Source organism: Myodes glareolus, chromosome 24 (assembly GCF_982192425.1).
Source record: "Myodes glareolus chromosome 24, mMyoGla1.1, whole genome shotgun sequence".
In the NCBI taxonomy this organism is placed as follows: Eukaryota; Metazoa; Chordata; class Mammalia; order Rodentia; family Cricetidae; genus Myodes; species Myodes glareolus.
Window position 1 is genome coordinate 44,785,661 of NC_142049.1, and position 20,531 is coordinate 44,806,191.

General features: G+C 39.2%; 1 long non-coding RNA gene and 1 pseudogene across 1 annotated transcript in view; one reads left to right on the forward strand and one right to left on the reverse strand.

Annotated features, from left to right (window-relative positions):
* The first annotated feature begins 3,845 nt into the window (after positions 1-3,845).
* The window catches only part of LOC125405904 (uncharacterized), a 35,474-nt gene continuing 18,788 nt past the window's right edge, over positions 3,846-20,531 (forward strand). Inside the window, exon 1 of the long non-coding RNA XR_007233719.3 lies at positions 3,846-3,957. This is a non-coding gene — a long non-coding RNA (uncharacterized LOC125405904). The remainder of the gene's footprint in view (positions 3,958-20,531) is intronic.
* Positions 17,129-18,899, reverse strand: LOC148118198 (chromatin target of PRMT1 protein pseudogene; annotated as a pseudogene).

The following is a 20,531-nucleotide window of genomic DNA, read 5'->3' on the forward strand; positions in this document are numbered from 1 at the left end:
CACAATCCTATGAACACCTGATTTTCGACAAGGGAGCTAAAGGTATACAATGGAAGAAGGAAAGCATCTTTAACAAATGGTGCTGGCATAACTGGATGTCAACCTGTAGAAGAATGAAAGTAGATCCATATCTAACACCATGCACAAAAATCAAGTCCAAATGGATTAAAGACCTCAACATTAATCTGACCACTTTGAACCCAATAGAAGAGAAAGTGGAAAGTAGTCTACAAGACATAGGCACAGGACACCACTTCCTAAGTAGAACCCCAGTAGCACAGACAATAACTGAATCGATGAATAAATGGGACCTCCTGAAACTGAGAAGCTTCTGTAAAGCAAAGGACACTGTCAGTAAGACAAAAAGGCTACCTTCGGACTGGGAGAAGATCTTCACCAACCCTTCATCAGACAAAGGTCTGATTTCCAAAATATGGAAAGAACTCAAGAAACTAGACACTAAAACTCTAATTAATCCAACTCTATAGTGAGTAACATCTCTGAAAGCCAAGGAAATTATCAGGTGGCTGCTCATATCTAGCTGTGGCTGTTGAGTAATACAGGTGCATGGGTTCAGGTGCGTGTGTTCCCCTTTCTCCACCCACAACCTCACCCCTAATACTGATGGTCAGGAGGCAGGCACATAAGCATTTGCCTGAGTGATATGTTTTCTCTTTCCTTTGAATCTTGTTAATACACCTTAAGCAAGTTCAAACACTTGTAATGTAGCAATCAGGGTACAAAAATAGCCATTACTTTCTCAGTATTAGCCAGGTGTCCTTTTTAATTTTTAGTTATTAATTATTTTGTTTGTATTACTGTATTACATGTATGTCAGGGTATCATATGTGTGCGTTGTGCAGAGAGATCTCAGAAGAGAGAGTCACATCTCCTGGACTAGAGTTATGGTCAGTTGTGAGCCACCATGAGGGTGCTGAGAATCAAAACTGGGTCTTCTTTAAGGTCAAGTATACTAAACTGATGAGCATCTCTCCAAGCCTGTAAATGCATCTCTTATAAAAGGTCAAGTTGATGAGTGAAAGTGAAACCTGAGTAGCCAATACAAGTGAACAAACTGTGATAGAGTTAGGAAATAGTATTGATGCAGGCCATGTGCAGTTGGCGTAACCTCAACTGTCACAACTATCTACTGAACTGTTGATGGAGGATAAGGAACCAAAGTTTAACACTATTCCATGTTCTCAGAGGAGAAAACATACCTGTGGTAACTAAATTATTTTATTACCACTGACCAACTTTATAAATGCAAAATTAATAAACCAAATATAATATTTATACATATATTGATAGAGATAATTGATAGCCTTTTAATATTAGCAAGGTAATAGATGTTAAAGTTTTCAAAGATTTACACATTGATCTTTAAACCCTTTCACGAGGCTTCAGGAGATTTAATTTACTACATGTATTTATGGTTAAATGTTTTATTTTTTGAATATTTTAAGTTTCTATGTGTGGGATTTATGCACTGCAGACATACTGAGTACAGTCCTATAGGTCCTGGGAATTCAACCAGGGTTCTCTGGAAGAACATTCAGGGCTCCTCACAGATGAACCAGGTCTCTAGCCACAATGTGGTATTTTATATGTTTCTAGACCTGGATTATACACTTCTAGAAAAAGGAATGTATTTTGTTGTGTTAGTTAGGTGATCTAAATTTGATGCAGGTTTATATGATCAGTACATTTCGTAGTCATCCTTACATGAGAAATGAGTTGACGACTGGGTTTCAACAATTTTCTCTATTCTTCCTGAGTCAGTCACACTGTGAGTCAGATCCTTGCCACACATTCAGTGTGTTTATTAGAAACCACAGACTAGACCTGAAGTGTGCAAAGGAGGAGTCAGGTATGATTACAATGTTAGCTTATAAAAGTGAACTAAAGTCACCACTAACTGGGAATGTGGGATCAGAAGAAGCCATGATGGCCATGTGGTCACTCAGGAGTACTGAGTCTGTGCCCTCTGGAACACCTACAGGAATCTGGAAGATTTTTACATTTCTCACATGACAAAGGAAGTCCAGTGCTTGATGTATATCTAATAGATACGTTTTTAATTTTCCCACACTTTAATTTATGCAATGAAATACTACATATTAAATAATATTCTAATAGTGTTTTTATCATCATTTGATTTAAATTTAAACAGAGGAAAAAAGAAAATTCAGATTTTAAAAGTCCTCCCACAGAACAGATTTGTAAAAATTATATCACAATTTTTGTTTGTTGATATAAACAATGTATTCATTGACTAGTTTTATGTGATTTCTACTACTCTAAGGGTCAGTGAGATTTAAAAGAAAATCCATCTTAAGTGGTCGCTGGCCCAAAGGAATGACACTTGTTGGATTCTTTTTTTTGTTGTTGTTGTTGGATTCTTTTGAAATATAAAAATGATTCTTGATTCTTCATTACATGGCTGAATTCACACATCCATCACCATAAAACAAAAAGCTACGACAGTTGAAGCTAGAAATATAGTCCTATCATCTCCATTTTCATAAGACATACATTCTTTTGCCAACACCCTGCCTTTCTCACCACTTAATATTATCCTGTTCTTGTTTCCTTTCTAGAACTTGGATTTACCACACTTTATGCACACTTATAGGTATGTGAGTGGACACAAATTTATACATATATGTTTTTTAATGAATGTACTACCAATATCTTTTCTTTTTCAAATATTTACCATTTTCTTTATGGGCATGTGTTTGTAGTGTGAGAATATATCGTCTGAGTACACACTTTCAAGGGGAAGAAGGTGTCAGATTCCCTGGAGCTGTAGGTAGAGATGACCGTGAACGACTGATGTGTTGGGACCTCTGCGAGAGAAGCCAGCACTGTTGGTCAATGAGCCATCTCTCCAGCCCCTGGCTATTTGTAAATAGCCAGAAAAAGTGACTGATTCAAAGAGTGGAATAATTACTTGAAACATCCACCCTGATGATCCTTCTAGCAATTAAAGGAAGAAGAGATCTGAATCAATTGCACTATTATTGCTACATTAGTGCTCTTCCTTACACTGAAAATCTTACAAAGACCTACATACCCAAGCACTGACAGTTCCCTGAGCGTTAGGGAACTGCTCCCAGTGATCTCCATGACTCTAGTGACTCATTCACTCCTCAGTCAGTGCACAGAAACAAAAGCCCAACAACAACAAATGAAAACCCCACCTCATTTGGCATCACTGATTCAGTTGGTGATACCCTTTCAAAGGCCCTGAAAGGCTGGAGTTTTACTCTTCTGTGATCTTTTGCTATGTCTTTACATTATTTAAAAGAAATAAATGGAAATTTCAAGTTCTTCCTGAAGTATTCCTAAGGATTCCTAGGTACCACCATAGATGTATATGCGTGCATTTGCAGACAGCTATCGGATAGTCTAAACGTTGTAAGATTTAACCTTTATTAGCAATGACAAAAAGAAAATGATTGTCAAAATGTCATGCAGATTATGAGCTATTGATGGAAAAGCCAAAGAGCCTATCAGTTGACTTGGCTTCCCTGTCAGTTCGCGGTCTGTGCTGTGCATAGAGGACGCGGAATCCAACTATGGCTGCGCCCCACCCACTGAGTGTCAGCCAGTCTCTCCAAATGCAAACATCCCATTCCCACCCCCAAACTCCCTCTCATGTCCCTCAAGTCCAACACTCTCACCCACTCCCTCACCACCCTTGGCTCTCGAGCCCCCAGGCTTCGTGGCGAGGCTGATTTCTCACGCTCTGAAGCTGTGCAGTGCCCTGGTCTGTGCAGAGCTCAGCATGCACCAGGAGCTCTGCGCATGTGTACTTAGGCATGTGCAGGAGCAGTTGAGAAGACGGTTGGAAGAGCAGGAACTGTGGCCTCCGAGCCCTGAAACCCACAGTTCAGTTTGCTGTCAGCTGCCCTGTCTGCCTCTCAGTGGGGTCATTGCTGTATCGCTGAGCCGGTAGGATGAGAAAAACCTCCACTTCTTGCCGTCTCAGAGGCAGATGTGGGCAACTCGGGTTTCCCTCATGGGAAAGCAATATAGTCCAACCAGAAGGGCTTCAGTGAAGTGCAGCTCAGATGTCCTAATAGTAAGACTCCCCTGGCGTCTGCTTAAAACTAGATTTAGAAACGCTAGGGCCCACGTGACATTCATGTCCAGCCCATGTCGCCTTACACTAAGATTTTGCAGTTAATCTGACATCCAGCATTTTCAAAATGCAGCCGTTTATGCCTGTATTCTTTCTTTTAGATGGGACAGTCCACAAGTATGTGTAGGCTCCTTTCCCTTAGGTTACTCTGAAGGCTAATCTTGGTTGTCAACCTCACACCCAATTAAGTAATTGCCCTTTTAGTGCTGACCTCTGGGCATGTCTATGGGACATTTTCTTGAGTAGGCGGGCCAGGCTGACTTTGGATGGTACTATCATCCCTAGGCAGGAGGGCCTGGGTTGTGCAAGAAAAGCAGCTTGACTTTGGCCAGGGAGCAAGACAATATCAGTATAGTTCCTGGGTTTCTGTTTCAAGCTCCTCCGTTGACTTCTGCTTGGCTTCTCTAGATGATGAAGAACCACAAGCTGTTATAAGAAGTAAACCCTTTCTTACCATATTGGTTCTAGTCAGTGTTTTATCACAGCAATGGAAAGCAAGCCAAGAGTAATTTCAAGGTGTGCAATCACCCCAACCTTTTATTGCAGTGCACTTAAGCTCTGTCTCCTTCCTAATGTAAATACTTCCATGACTGTTCGATATTATTACAACATTTCTTTTATATCAGCTTTTAGATTGATTGATTGTAATTGAAAATTTAATGCATAAATGTAGGGAAAACAATCTGCAATGCAAAGTAATTCTATTTCCAGCCCTTTTATTGTTTGAGATGAAGCTGTCCACAGGTGTATTCAGTGATAGTTTTGTGGGGGAAAACTTGGAGAAGCTTTATGCAAAGGGGATATGCTTATTATCTAGGAAAGTACTGGTGCAGCGGAGTGGAAGGAGGGTAGGTTGACTAGTAGTAGCCTGCTAGGCAACATGGGGCTTTGCCTAGTTGCGATGCAAGCCCACGTGTGCCCAGTGTCCTTGGTCATAAAACAGCTTCATTCTCAGTGTCGGTTTTAGGGTTTTGTCAGCTTCGCACAAACTAGAGGCATCTGGGAAGAGGGAACAGCAATTGAGATAACGCTTTTAACAGATTGTCCCATAGGCAAATCTAAAGCATTTTAGTGACTGTTGTTTGATGTGACAGCTTTGATTTAGAGTTGTGGTAGAGAACTTTGACTACAACAAGGAGATAGGATGTTAGTGTAGGGTAGAAGGTCGGAACCCTCTTCCAGGTTTGAAAACCTATCAAGATACACTAATCCCTGAGTCCCAAAACAAACCTCCCAAGTAACAAAAACACATCAATCCCTGAGCTCAAAAATCACACCAATCCCCAGGTTTGACGTGAAATGTCACCAATTCCCATCCTGGAAATCTCCCGCCTGGAAAATTCGTCTCCCAAGAAACTGTATAAGCCTGTCTCCCACTCAGATTCCTGTCGCTTCTCTCCTGAGCAGAGGCAGCCACCCTCCTGCTCCTTTTCCCTCTGTATCTCTTGTGTGGGATTTGTTGTGCAGTGTGATTTTGTGGTATTCCTTTGCTTCTGGTTGCTAGACTGCCTTTTCCCTCAGATCTGTAACACTTACACAGGGGAAAACTCTCCCCTCAAGTTGTAATACTCCTACCGGGGAAATATTTTGTTTCAGGGCTGCAATATTTGTATTGCAAAAAGTAATCCCCTCAGACGAGTAACAGAGTCAGGGCTGGATGATCCTTGCCTGAATCCCTCTATCTAATATTACAGTTATAATTCAGTGCCTACCTAGGGGAGAGAAAAAACTTAAGCCTTTCCATGCTTTCCCAGTGGCAGAGAGAGATAGGGAGAATGAAAACGAAGAACAGGCAGAGAATAAAGATGACGCTGATATAGATTCATGCTGTGCCATGAAAAGGATGCATCTGACAAGAAGGAGGAAGTCAGTACGCCCTGAAAGTGTGATCGGAGTGAAGACCTCCTCTCAGTGTCAATTTTATACCCATCCTTGGATGCATTGCTTAAACAGTGAAGCCTAGAAAGTGGACAATCTCAGACACCACCACATTTTTATCATTTATCACAGTTTTGAGCAAGTCGTGATGATTGTTGGCAAAATGGGTGATTCCAAACTCTCACCTTTTCCAACAATTGTAATCCTACCCAGAAGAGGCTTTAGCATGGTACCCACATGACCTTACAACCATCTAACAGTTTCAAGCTGCTTATCAAGATGAAAAATGTGGTCTCCATATGTAATGCAATTATTAGAATCCATAGACATGGGTTTAAATATGCCAAATGATTATAAGCAGCTGAGCTGAGTATGTACTAGCCTTCAGGCTTTTTGACTTGGAAGGCACATAATTATGACCAATATGGACTTCAGGCTGAGAGAAATAGAAACTCAGATGTACCACTGAATATGAATACTTACATGGGGAAGTATATCTTACATCTGTACTGTAAGATGAATTCTTACATCTGCTGAGCAGGCAAATGGACCTCTGCAGTATTTTGACCAAATTGTTCTATGAGCTGTAAGGCCTTGGGAGGCTGTGCCCTCTCAAGCATACAGAAAGTTTCAGAGATTTAAGATAGGAATCTATTGAACCTTTTACTAAATTTCTGGAATTATTAAATTTCCATGGAATCTAAACTGTAGTGTGCCGAGACAGCTAGCCTACTGCAATGCCAGCTTGCCTATGATGGAGCCACAGCAGAGATACAGAGGTTGTTAGGTCCAATAAATAATGTTTCCCCTGGGTGACTGGATCCTGCAATGTCAAAAAATAGGAGGGTGCTGCTGAGTGGTTTGGTCATCATGAATTGATTAGCCTGTTTTTATACAATCTAGTTTGTCCATCCCAGGGAAAAAATCACCCACAACTGGATGAATGCATCAATCACTAATTAAGAAAATGCCCTACAGCTGTATTCTATGGAAGCCTTTTCCCAGTTGACTTCTTTCAGATGACTCTTATTTTGTGCCAAGGTGACATAAATCTAGCTGGGAACAGGGGTGGGCTTCAAGGTTTTAACACCCCACAGCAGGTCCAGTGTCTCTTTCTCTGGGTAATGCCTGTGGATCAAGATATAAATCTCTAGGCTACTTACTTCTACAGCATCATTCCTGCCTGCCTGATGTCATGCTCCTTGTCTTGATAATAATGGAATAACTCTATGAAATTGTAAGCAATCCCCAAATTAAAAGCTTTAATTTTTCATAAGAGTTGTCTTGTTCATAGTGTCTCTGTAATTTAATAGTGTTATTTTGGAGATCAGTCCTCTGTTCAATTTGGGCTTGGACAATTTTTTCCCATTCTGCAGCCTGTCATTTTATCTTGTTAATGGTGTTCTTTGCTTTACAGAAGCTTGTCAATTTCAGGAGGTCTTATTCATTAATTGTGGCTCTCAATGTCTGTGCTACTGGGATTATATCTAGGAAGTGGTTTCCTGTGTTCGTATGTTCAAGTGTACTTTCCACTTTCTCTTCTCTGAGCTTTAGTGTGGCTGGCTTTATGTTGAGGTCTTTGATCCATTTGGACTTGAGTTTTGAGCATGGTGATAGATATGGGTCTATTTGCATTCCTCTACATGTTGATATTCAGTTATCAGCATTTGTTGATATTCATCCAGCACCATTTGTTGAATATGCTTTCTTTTTCCCTTTTTATATTTTTAGCTTCTTTGTCAAAAAATCTGGTGTTTATAGGTGTGAAGATTGTTATTAGGGACTTTTATTTGAGTCCATCAGTCCTTCTGCCAGCTTTTATGCCAATACCAGACAGTTTTCATTTCTGTAGCTCTATAATTGAGTCTGAAGTCAGGGATTGTGATGCCTTCCTAAGTTCCTTTATTGTAGAGAATTGTTTGGACTATCCTGGGCTTTGTTTCTCCACATGAAGTTGAGTATTGTTCTTTCTATTTTTGTGAAGAATTTTACTTGGATTTTGATTAGTCTTTCATTGGATTTTAGATTTTGGTAAAATTGTCATTTTTATTGTTTGAATTCTATGTACCCAGAGCATGGGAGAGCTTTCCATTTACTGTTGTCTTCAGTTTCTTTCTTCAAAGTTTTACAGCTCTTGTCATACAAGTCTTTCAGTTGTTTGCTTAGAGTTACTCCAGGATTTTTTTTTGCTATTTATGGCTATTATGAAGGGTGATGTTTTTCTGATTTCTTTCTCACCCCATTTATCATCTGTGTAAAAGGAGGGTTACTATTTTTTTTGAGTTAAACTTGTTACTGCTATATTACTGAAGGTGTCTTGAATTGTAAGAGTTCTCTGGTAAACCTTTTGGGGTCACTTATGTATACTATCATATTGTCAGAAAATAGTGAGAGTTTGACTTCTTTTCCAATTTGTTTTCCCTTGATCTCCTTTTGTTGTCTTATTACTCTAGCTAGAACTTCAAGTACTATACTGAATAGATATGGGGAGTGGACAACCTTGTCTTATTCTTGATTTCAATATGACCTCTTTGAGTTTCTCTCCATTTAGTTTGATGTTGGCTGTTGGGTTGCTGTATATTGACATTATAATATTTAGTTATGTTCCTTATATCACTTCCCTCTCCAAGACTTTTATCAAGAAGGACTGTTGAATTTTGTCAAAGGATTTTTTGAGTATCTAATGAGACGAACATGTGTTTTTTTCCTTTCAGTTTTTTTATATAGGTGACTATTGTATGTTAAATCATCTCTGCATCTCTAAGACAAAGCCTACTTGATCACAGTGGATGATTTTTCTGCCTACTCTGTTATAGTGGATGATTGTTTTGATATGCTCTTTGTTCTGTTTTGCCAGTATTTTGTTGAGTATTTTTGAATCAACGTTCATGAGTGAAATTAGTCTGTAAATCTCTTTTTAAGTAGTGTCCTTGTGTGGTTTGTGTATCAATGTAACTGTAGCTTTGTAAAAAGAGTTTGTCAATGTGCCTTCTGTTTCTTTTGTGTGGAATGATTTCAGAAACAATGGTATTAGTTCTTTTTAGAAAACCCTGTAGAATCGTGAGCTGAAACCTTCTGATCCTGGGATTTTTTTGGTTGGGAGATTTTTATTAACTGTTTTTAACTTCTTAGTAGTTATAGATCTGTTTAATTTGCTTATCTAGTCTTGATTTAGTTTTGGTGTGTGATATTTAACAGAAAATTGTTCATTTCCTTTAAGTTTTAGAATTTTTTTTGTAGTGTAGGTTTTTGAAGTATGACCTGATAATACTCTGGGTTTCCTCTGCATCTGTTGTTTTATCCCCTTTTCATTTCTGCTTTGGTTGATTTAGATTTTCTCTCTGCCTATTGGTTAGTTTGAACAAAGGTTTGTCTATATTATTTTCACAGAGAACCCACTCTTTGTCTCATAGATTCTTTGTATTTTTTGTTTTTATTTGGTGTTTTCAGTTCTCAGTTTGATTATTTCCTACTGTCAAATTCTCCTGGGTGAGTTTGCTTCTTTTGGTTTTAGAGTTTTCAGGTGTTCTGTTAACTTGCTAATGTGTTTTTGTCCAGCTTCTTTAGTGCTGTCCAGGCATTTAGTGCTATGAACTTTCGTCTAAAATATGACTTAATTATGTCCCATAACTGTGCATTTTTGTATGATCATTTTCATTGAATCTTAGAAAGTCTTTAATTTCTTTCTTTATTTCTTCCTTGACCCATTTGTGATTTTAGTTTGAAATCTATGTTTTTTAGATATTAGGATAGCTACCCGAGCTTGTTTCTTAGATCTATTTGATTGGAAAAAAATTCCCAACCCTTTACGCTGAGGTGATATCTGTCTTGAGGTTGAGGTGTATTTCTTGTTTGCAGCAAAAAGATAGATGCTAATTTTGCATCCAATTTGTTAGTCTGTGTCTTTTTATATGTGAGTTGGGTCCAGTTATGTTAAGGGATATTAATGACCAATCACTGCTAGTTCCTGTTATTTTACTTTTTGTTGTTGGTGATGTTATTGTGTGTTCTCTTTTACTTGAGATTTGTTGCTGTGAGATCATCTATTGTCTATGTTTTTGTGGTGCAGATGACTTCCCTCATTTGCAGTTTTTTTCTAGTACTTTGCACAGGTCTGGATTTGTGGCAAGTTATTATTTAAATCTGACTGTATTATGGAATATCTTTTCTTTGTCTATGGTAATTGAAAGTTTTGCTGCGTATAGTAATCTGTGCTGGAAACTGTGGTCTTTTAATGTCTGCCTAACACTTGACACTACCTTCTGGCTTTCATTGTTTCCATTGGGAAGTCAGGTGTAATTCTAATAGGTCTGACTTTATATATTACTTGAACTTTTCCTCTGCAGCTGTAAGTATTATTTCTGTATTCTGTATGTAAATTGTTTTGATTATTATGTAGAAAATGGACTTTTTGTTGTTCGGTCTGTTTGGTATTCTATAATCTTTTTGTACCTTTATCGGTATATCATTTTTAGTTTGGGAAAGTTTTCTTCTATGATTTTGTTGAATACATTTTCTGTGCCTTCTTCTATCCATATTATTCTTAGGTTTGGTCTTTTCATAATGTCCCATATATTCTGGATATTTTGTGTTAAGCTTTTTTTTTGTTAGCATTTTTCTTTAACCAATTAATCTATTTCCACAATCAGATATTCAACATACTAGATTCTCACTTTTATCTCTTGTATTCTGTTTCTATGTTTACATTTGTGGTTCCAGACCATTTACCCCTATTTTCCATTTCTGGACCTCTCTCAGTCTATGTTTTCTTTATTGTCGTTATTTCCATTCTCAAGTTTTGAATTATTTCTTTCACCTATTTGATTATGTTTTCTACGTTTTCTTTAAGAGATTATTGACTTCTTTTGATTTTTTGTTTGTCTTTTTCTTTACTACTTTGAGTGAAATTTTCATTTTATTTTTAAGGGCTTCAAACATTTTCCTAAAGATGTTTTTAGATCATCATCTTCTGCTTCTTCTATGTTGGGGTTTTCAAGTCTTGCTGTTTTAGAGCCACTATTCTCATTCGTGTGCTGGGTTATGAGCTGACAATTTATGGATGAATTTATGATAGAATTTGGGGGGATTGACATCACATAGGATGTTTAGCTGAGTAGGTTTCTAAGTCAGTCTTGACAATGTATTTAAGCTAGTTCCTTATAAGTGAACCTTGATGTGTGTATAAATATCAATATTTGTTATATGTAAGATTGAATATTTGTACACATGCTTTGGTTTATAAGTACAGTTCTTGGATGTCTTAACCCATTTAGCCTATAAGAAATTAATATGTCAATGACTCTTTTTAACCAGTATTTGTTTTGATTTATATCTTTCAAAATTTAACTACAATATAATTACATCATTCTCTACTCTTTTCTCCCTACTATTCCTCCAGTGTGCACCCCTCCCAACCTCTAATAATTTGTCTCCTTTTCTTTAATTATTGTTATATATACATATAAACAAATAAACATAAATACAGCCTGCTGACTCTGTCTAGTGTTGCCTGCACGTAGGTGTCTTGGGTTGATCATTCTGTATTTGATCCAATCAAGAGGCTCATCCCTGAATAAGCCTAATGCTCCCTCAACAGTTGCAAGTTGTTTGTAGCTCTTTTTTATTGATTTCTATTGAGCTTTGCATTTTTCTCTGTTTCCCTTCACTCTCTGCCTTTTCCCTCCCCTTCAATCCTCTCCCAAGGTACGCATGCTTCTAATTTACTCAGGAGATCTTGTCTTTTTCTACTTCCCATGTAGATTAGATGTATGTATGTCTCTCTTAAGGTCCCCATTGTTGTCTAGGTTCTCTGGGATTATGGTGCGGGAGAACTGTCTGTATTCTGTCAATCATTTTTTAAATAAAACGCTGATTGGCCAGGCAGGAGGTGTAGATGGGAAAACTGGACAGGAAGTGGAAATGATGCAAGGAGAGTAGGAGAATTCTGGGGAGGAGGAAGTTGATTCCTCCCACTCCTGCCCAGATCACTGAAGCTGCAGGATGTGAGCTGCCCCACTGAAAAAGGTACTGAGCCACATGGCTAAAATAGACCAGAAAAATGGGTTAATCAAGATGTGAGAGTTAGCCAGTAAGAAGCCTGACCTAATGGGCCAATCAGCCTTATAACTTACAGAGATCCATGTGTGATTTTTCTCTGGGGCTAAATAGCTGGGGGACAGGGCAGAACAGAAAACCCAAATAACAAACAGCCTTCATCATGTTACAAGATTATCATTTGTGGGTTTTTTTTTGCTTTATGTTTAAAAACCACTTATGGGTGAGTACATGTAATAATTGTCTTTCAACAGAGGAATCTGAAATGGCTGAAAGACACTTACAGAAATGCTCAATGTCCTTAGTCACCAGAGAAATGCAAATCACAACAACTCTGAGATTTCATCTTACATTTATAAGAATGGCCAATTTATGCTGGAGAGGTTGGGAGATAAAGGGAACACTTCTGCATTGCTGGTGGGAATGCAAGCTGGCACAGCCCCTTTGGATGTCGGTGTGGTGATGTCCTAGAAAATTAGGAAACAACCTTCCTCAAGACCCAGTAATACCACTTTTGGGTATATATCCAAAGGATACTCAATCGTGCCACAAGAAGATGTGCTCAACTGTGTTCATAGCAGCTTTGTTTGTCATAGCCAGAACCTGGACACAACCTAAATGCCCCTTGACTGAAGAATGGAAAAGGAAAATGTGGTACATTTACACAATGGAGTACTACACAGCAAAAAAAAAAATAACATCTTCAATTTTTCAGGCAAATGGATGGAGCTAGAAAACATCATTTTGAGTCAATGACTCTTAAAAGCAAAGCAAAATTGATTCTCACCATCCTAGAGAGAAGCTTATCCCTCAAGGTGCTGGCAGATCAGGGGTTTGGTGAGAGGCTTTTTCTTGTCTTTTACTTGTGTCCTCATGTCAAAATGGAGAGGTAGAATTCTGGCTTCTCTTCTGTAGACATCGTAGAATCCTAATGTGATATAAATGCAATACTTCCAAATCTGTGAAGATAGTATATATTGTCTTTAAAAGCAAGGAAAACTGTAGAAGAAAGAGTTTGAGCAGTTGCCTGTCCCTTGTCCCCAGTGTCATCATGATGTCAGTGTCCTAGCTTTATGGAAATTAGATCTCAGCACCATCTAGATTTCTTTAGTAGCTTAGTAGAAAGTAGAATATGTTTTATTGAACCAAGACTACATGACATTTAAGAATATGGCATAGCACTTAAAGTATGCCAGTTGTCCCTGGTGATTATTTGAGGTGTAATGCATTTGACAGAGATGAAAAACTCAGAGACATCATCTCTGGTCTACCCTTATCTTTCTGATTTCATGTCATCCAGAAAAAGTACAATTCTCAGAAACTTTCACCAGTGTTTTGTCTTCCAGGAAAGTGAACTGATCAAAGGTGCAGGGAAGATGGCCCATTCGTCATCAACAGTCTGTCTTCTCTCCTGCAACATTCACTCCCTTGCTCTTGTATTAAGATGGTATGCAAGCTCATAAATCTTCTGATTTTCAGGGCATTCAGTTCTTTTCCAATTGTCTGCTTCTGCTTGTGATATTGAAGCTAAGTTGTATGCATGCATTTATTCCTGTCAAGCTTTTACCAGTTTATTTCTCTGATTAACCTACACAATTAAGCAAGGAAAGCAAAAATCAGCTCTTGCTCTCAATTGTACTTTTGTACTCAAGATGGTCTATGATATACCATATCTTTTATCACCTAACCCTTGTACACTTTGCCACATGATCAGCTATGGTCATGGTAAAATGTGCCTAAAAACACCGCTGTAGGCAGGGCTAGAATTTACACTGTGACATAGCAAAGTCAGTGACTGCAGACAGCATTGTCTAAAGTAGCTCATGCTCTGGGCTTTCTGGTTTTCAGATCACAACACAAGAAGTTATATTTCTGGAAATCCTTTTTTACCTTGTGTCTTTTAGGCATAACAAAAGAAACTAAATGAAATTTGAAATTCAAATAAACAGTGAGATCTACTCCAGTATATAGTACGTCATACTATGGTACTAAATGTGTAATATAGAAAATTTTTAATCTGAACTTTCAAGTATAAGTGGCTATTATGTATTTTCTTTTGTTAAACCCAACATCTCATCTCCTTCTAGATTATCATTATTGGGATCTGCCATCTCTGTAAGTCATTTGTCCATCATCAGTGTCAATTCATTTTCTGCACACAATTTTCTGATTGGTTGTCCTTGTTAGACATCGGTCCTGAAGGTAGGGATTGTGCTGCTTTCTTCAACCTACTGTGGTCTACACACCAGTAGAGGTTCAACACAAATCCTAAGCCTTAGATCAAAGGGGAGCCACAGATGACATGTTTATATTCAACCTTAGGTTTTATTCACCACATTCTGATTTAACCTGAGTTATCAGGTTGTCTCTGAATGCATAGGATAAATGTGACATTTCTTCATATCCTTTTACTGAGGAGAAATGCTTGGGCCTATTGTTCATTCTCTCTTCTCTTACTATTCCACTCCATAAGTATTTCAGAGTAACTGGGTGTCAGGAGATTTTAATCACTGGCTTCCAACTCAGCATGAAAGGATGAAAGTTTGTTTTGGGAAAATCACCTATATTTCCCTTATAGTGACTGTTAGAAAAGTTAGTCCCTTAGAACAGGCAAATAAAAAGGCAAGATTATATTTTTTTTAATGCCTCACTAGTCTCTCTCTTCTTCTCTCTCTCTCTTCCCCTCTCTCTCTACATGTGTGTGTGTGTGTGTGTGTATATTTGTGGGATCACTGGAATTTTATGAAACTTATAAAAATCATCTCTTTTCCATGTGACAGGCAATTCGTTCCTCACCATTCTCTAACCATGGATGTATCTTAGGGAATTAATATCTGGCTTGAACAGCTAATAAACACACTTAGAATTAAATGTTTATCAGTTTTGTTTCCAAAAATGATTTCTAGTAGATAATACAAGTTAAGTACCAGGGATATTTTCTATGGTTTTTTTTTAATAAAAAGGCAAATATAGCAGTCAAATGTATTCTTTTTCATGTATTTACTCCTAGGCAGTTTTACTGTTAAGATTTTTCTTTTAAATTCTTTTAGAATTTTGTTCAATACCTATTGATTACATTCAGCCTTCCCAAAATTCTTCCAGAACCACCTTCCATTCACTGCTCTCTCTTTTAGGAGGTCACTTGTTTCCCAGACACCCAGCATTCCAAAATAATAACACAAAAACTATATTTTTTTGCAATAATGTTTGGCCAGTAGCTTAAGCATATTTTTGGATAACTCATATCCTAAACTAACCCATCTCCATTAATTTGGATAATTTGGATTAATTTGGCAAGCTGTGGCTTACCGGGTAAAATTATGACATCTGTCTCCATTGGCTTCTCTCGACTCCCTCCTTCTTTCTCCCAGCATTCACTTTGGTTTTCCCCACCTAGTTCTACTCTACCCTGTCAGACCAAGTTTTCTTTTTAAACAATGGTATTGACAGCATACAGAGGGAAATCCTACATCACCTCCCATTTTCTGTTTAAATAGAAAGAAAGGTTTTAACTTTAATATAGTAAAATTACATATAACAAAACAGATATCAAACAAGAATTACAGTTACAATATTTATATCTACTTTATTTTTCATCATAACTAAGGAAAACTATAACTATTTGTTCTTCAACTCCATCAAAGACTCCAGAAGTATATAATATTACCTAAGTAAGCAGGAAGTGCATTGTAAGCAACTTCCAAAACTCTAGAATTGACAGAGACATCTCACTGCCTAGACAGTCACCAAAGTTCTTCTGTACCACTGTTACATCCATCTTCAGCCTACTGGCCCATAGCATCCAGCAGAGTTTTCCATGAAGCAGGACATTTCAAAGACAGCTCCACCTATAATGACAGTTTGTCAGTCACTTTCTTATGTATCCTGCAGAATGTCTGTCAGACACTTTAATGAAGCAGGAACACTGAAGGACCATCTCACCTTTAGGCAAGTTCAGCAGTCATTTCTCTGTGGGACCTGCATATCCAGTTCACACAGCATAGCATCAAGCAGTCCAAGCAAGAACGGTTTCTTGCCAAAATGGCTAGCCAACTCTATGAGGAGGAGCCTCTTTGATGCCCATCTTCCTCTTGAAGTAGATTGCTGATGCCAGGAGCAGATAAGTCTCATTGTTTTGAATAGTCCTAAGTTCTTAAACATTTTAAATGTCATATTTTGTAGTCTTTGAAAGGTTTGAAGAATGCCTATCCATCTGAAAAACATCTCTGTACATCTAGAAAATCTAACTAACATGACTATAAGTTTGACTATTATAGATGATTATCTATTAACCTATATATATATATATTATATATATATTATACTACATTTTAAATGAGCTGGACAAACACAATACCTTAATCAAGACCAGAAATACATATACACAGTATAATAAAAGTGATCTTAAATTTGTATCAATAAACCAAGATCCATACCAATGCAAATCTCTATAGATTATCCCCCTTTAAATGTAAACAGGCGTTTATAAAGATTCATTTATGAAATTTGAGCATAGTTCTCTCCAAACTGTTTCCTGCTTTTTGTTGGGCAAAGTATTTTTGGGGTGTTCATGGAGACCCTTTTGGTGGTCTTGGTCCATCAAACCACATTAGTCTTGAATTAATCCATAGGTTCCTATCTTCTGTGGAAACAAAAAGAACCTCTTTTTCAAAGCAACAAATCCTTAGACCCAAATTTGGAGGTCAGGGTACCTTTATGTTGGTTTATATTAGCAGCTCATACAATGAAATATCTTTCTCTACTTATCTCCTTCACAGTCCAAAAATTCCAAAAAACCCACAATAATATACATAATCCAGAGTCTCTGTATATTTTCCATCTTTACGTGACTAATTTTTCTTTATTATTTTTCCTACAAGTTTAATATTTTATTATCTCTGTTCCTTTAATCTATCACTGTACTGTCTCTTTAAAGACTATATTTAATTTTTATAAACCATTTACTTCCTTTTATAAATCTCTATACCCTTTTTTTTTCTCTCCTCCAAAGCTATGCATATTTTCTTTTTCTTTTTTTTTTTTTTTGAATTTGAGAGAACAATTTGTTATAATGAACCAGAAATACAAGATTCCACTGAACTGAACAGCTGACAAAACATAGTTGAAATTAAACCTTCAAGAGGGTCAAATAAAGGCAGTTATGTGGATTAGACCAAGATTGGTTCTGGACATAGGTAACTGCATTTCAGCATGAGTAGCATATGACACCTTCCCAACAGTTAGTTTGTAAACAGTCTCCCACCCTTGTATCTTCTGCCACATAAAATGGCTTCTTTTATACTAAATGTGTACAGGCCCCCTGGACATGACACAAAGCCAAAAAACTTAAAAATCTTATTTTAGGGTGGAAATTGTACATATCCAACTCAGCAAGTCAGCTGCCACTTATGCAACGTCAAGGACCAAACCAAGTGGCTACCTCGTGGAAGACTTTCCTGGCCCAGTAGCAGGGTCAACATTTCCAAATTACCACCTTCACCATCAACCTAGCAGACACACACCTTTATAAAGTTTTAGCTATGACCAGAAAGCTTTTAAGGAAGATGTAGAACTCTATACATACATTAGTGAGAACACTGGCTCCTTCTGGGACCATAAAGATGAACAGAAGAAATACTAAAATGACAGCACACACGGCAGGTGAAGCAGACTGGAAAAAGGTTCTACTCACAAAGCCAACGCATTCCTGTTGAAATACAAGTCTGGGTGACTAGATAAACAACAAAACAAACTCAACCAAATCAAAGGAAAATAGGGTTTCATGTAACACAGTATCAAAAAGTAGACGGAACAGACTAAATGCCCCAACTGGTAGCAGGCAAGTCCACAACCTATTGTGATAGGTCCTCCAGCATCAATCAGATTTCTTCTCATGTTTTCTCAAGGCTTTTTTTTTGTTTGTTTTTTTTTGTTTTTTTTTTTTTTATATAGATGTGGTGACTTTAACAAGAGTCTAACAGGTGGATAGGCAGGCAGGCTTCAATCATTGGTTTCAGGATCTGTCTGTGCCATGTAGGCATCCAACTCAGCATCCAGGTGTCCTTTAGTTTTCGACATGTATGCATCCAACTGGTTGTCCAGCTGCTCCTTGGTCAATACAGGGCGAGTGAGGGCACCTCTCCCTCGGCCACGGCCACGGCCCCGGCCTCCAAAGCCCCCTCTTCCTCGACCTATCATACCCCGACCTCGGAGAGACATCCCGCCCCTAAGCAGAGTCCTGGTGGCACGTCCCCCACGTAGTCCTCCTCCTCGGGGCAAGCCTCTCTGGATTATGGGTAGGCCTCTTCCTCCAATTGCTCCCCTGGCCAGGGCACCTATGGGTCGGCCTAAACGTGCCTGGATGTTACTCTTACCCAGGCGCTGCTTTAAGCTCTTCTGCTTAAGTTTTAATGCTGCCTGGACAGAGGGTCTATTCTCCATCTGCTGGGCCAGTCTTCTGTTTCTGGCACTGGCTAGCTGCTGCTGCTGCTGCATCGAAGCCCGAATATTCACTGGCATCGGTTGTTTGTTCTTCAGCATATTAGTAAAGCGCTCATTTAGAGACATCTTGGTGGTGCTTTTTAGCACAACTTTCGGCGCCGACTGAGCAGCCATCTTCAAATCCCGAGAATCGAAGGAGACGACGCCAGCGCTCCTCCCGGGGCTGCCACCACGGCTGCGGCGGGCGGGCCGGGGGCCGGCCGAACCTGAGCTGATGGGGCCCGCTCGGGTCAATTAGCTGGGCGGTTGAGTTAGATGCTTAAACGGTATGACGCGAAGCTCACTCCTTGCGGGTCGGGTACCTAGTCGGCCGATCGTCCCGCTCTTCAGGCCTGCCCTTTCCTTCCCTTCGTTTGTGCCACCACGGCCGGCGCCGCCAACTCCCGCTTGGTCTATGCATATTTTCTAAACACACTGTGCCTCATTTAGGGGTCGTTTTTGTCTGAATCTGTCCTATTGTTTATCTATAATCCTTTCTCTCTTAGAGAGCTTTTAAAATGGTAAGCAGCTTGGTCACAGTGGCCCTGGATGACGGCTGCACCTCTCCTCACGTTTCAACATGGCTGACATACCATTACCTCCTGCTCTTGTCCTGCTAGGTAGGAGGCATATTTACAACTTTAACTTTAAAAGAAGCATGCATGTTCAGTCCCAGTCCACCTGGCCTTAGTGAGCTCCCCTTAGATCAGTCACACCGTCTCAGTGGGTGGACAAACTCCTCACGGTACTGACTTCCTTGCTCATCTTCTCCCTCTTTCTGCTCTTCAGCTGGACCTTGGGAACTCATTTCAGTGCTCAAATATGGGTCTCTGTCTCTATCTCCATCCATCGCTGGACAAAGGTTCTATGCTGATATTCAAGATATTCATCAGTGTGGCTATGGGACAAGGCCAGTTCAGGCACCCTCTCCTCTACTGCCCAAGGACCTAGCTGGGGACATCTTCTTGGACACCTGGGAACCCCTTTAGAGCCAAGTCTCTTGCCAACCCTAAAAGGACTCCCTTAATTAAGATATCTTCTTCCCTGCTCCCATATCTACCCTTCCTCCATCTCAACCATTCCACTCCCTCAAGCTCTCCCTTCTCCCCTCTCTCTCCCCGCTTTCCTTCCCCCCACCCCACTCCCAGCCCCATGCCTCAAACTAGACTCTCTGAATGTGACTAACAATGGGGGCGGACTGAGAAGCCAGCGATAATGACACTGGGATTTGATTCTTCTGCATGTAATCGCTTTTTGGGACCCTAGTCTGTTTGGAAACACACTTTCATAGGCCTGAATGGAGGCTGGAGGGCCTTGGACTTCCCACAGGGCAGGGTGCCCTCTCTTAGGACTGGAGGGGGAGGGGGAGAGGAAAGAAAATGGGAGGAGGGGAGGAGGTGGAAATTTTGAATTGTATTATTTATAAATCAAAGAAAACCATAATTAACAGAAAAAAAGAAACATGCAGCTCATAAACCCATTTTATCTGAGTAATAGCTAAATCTTGCCTGCAGTGTACTGTGTTGCCTGGATATATCTCTGTGTATGGCACCAGGAATCTGCCATGCTCTCCTTGCCTGTGCACTCCTAGCAGAACTGATCTTGCCACCTGGGGGCGCTGAACTGCAGGCATAGGCTCAGCCACCTTCCTCTTAACTCCAAACAAGCATACAAGCACCTGGGCCCACAAATCCCATTCAAGTGCTCCATAGCTGACCCTCCCTAAAGATTCAGAAACATTGGTGCTAGTGAACCAGGAAGCCATGGTTTTGAAAGCGTTTTTTTCTGTTCATTTTTTGTTTTTTTTTTTTTTTCTAATGAATCAGGAAGACCTCCCTACAGAGCCTCAGCATGCTGCCAGTAAGCAAAGCCCATCTGAGAAAGAAATGTGGCTAAACACTGTTTTTTAGTGTCTAGAATTCCTTTCCAAGCTCTCTCAGGTTTTATGTGGATTTAGCTAGCACAAGTTGGA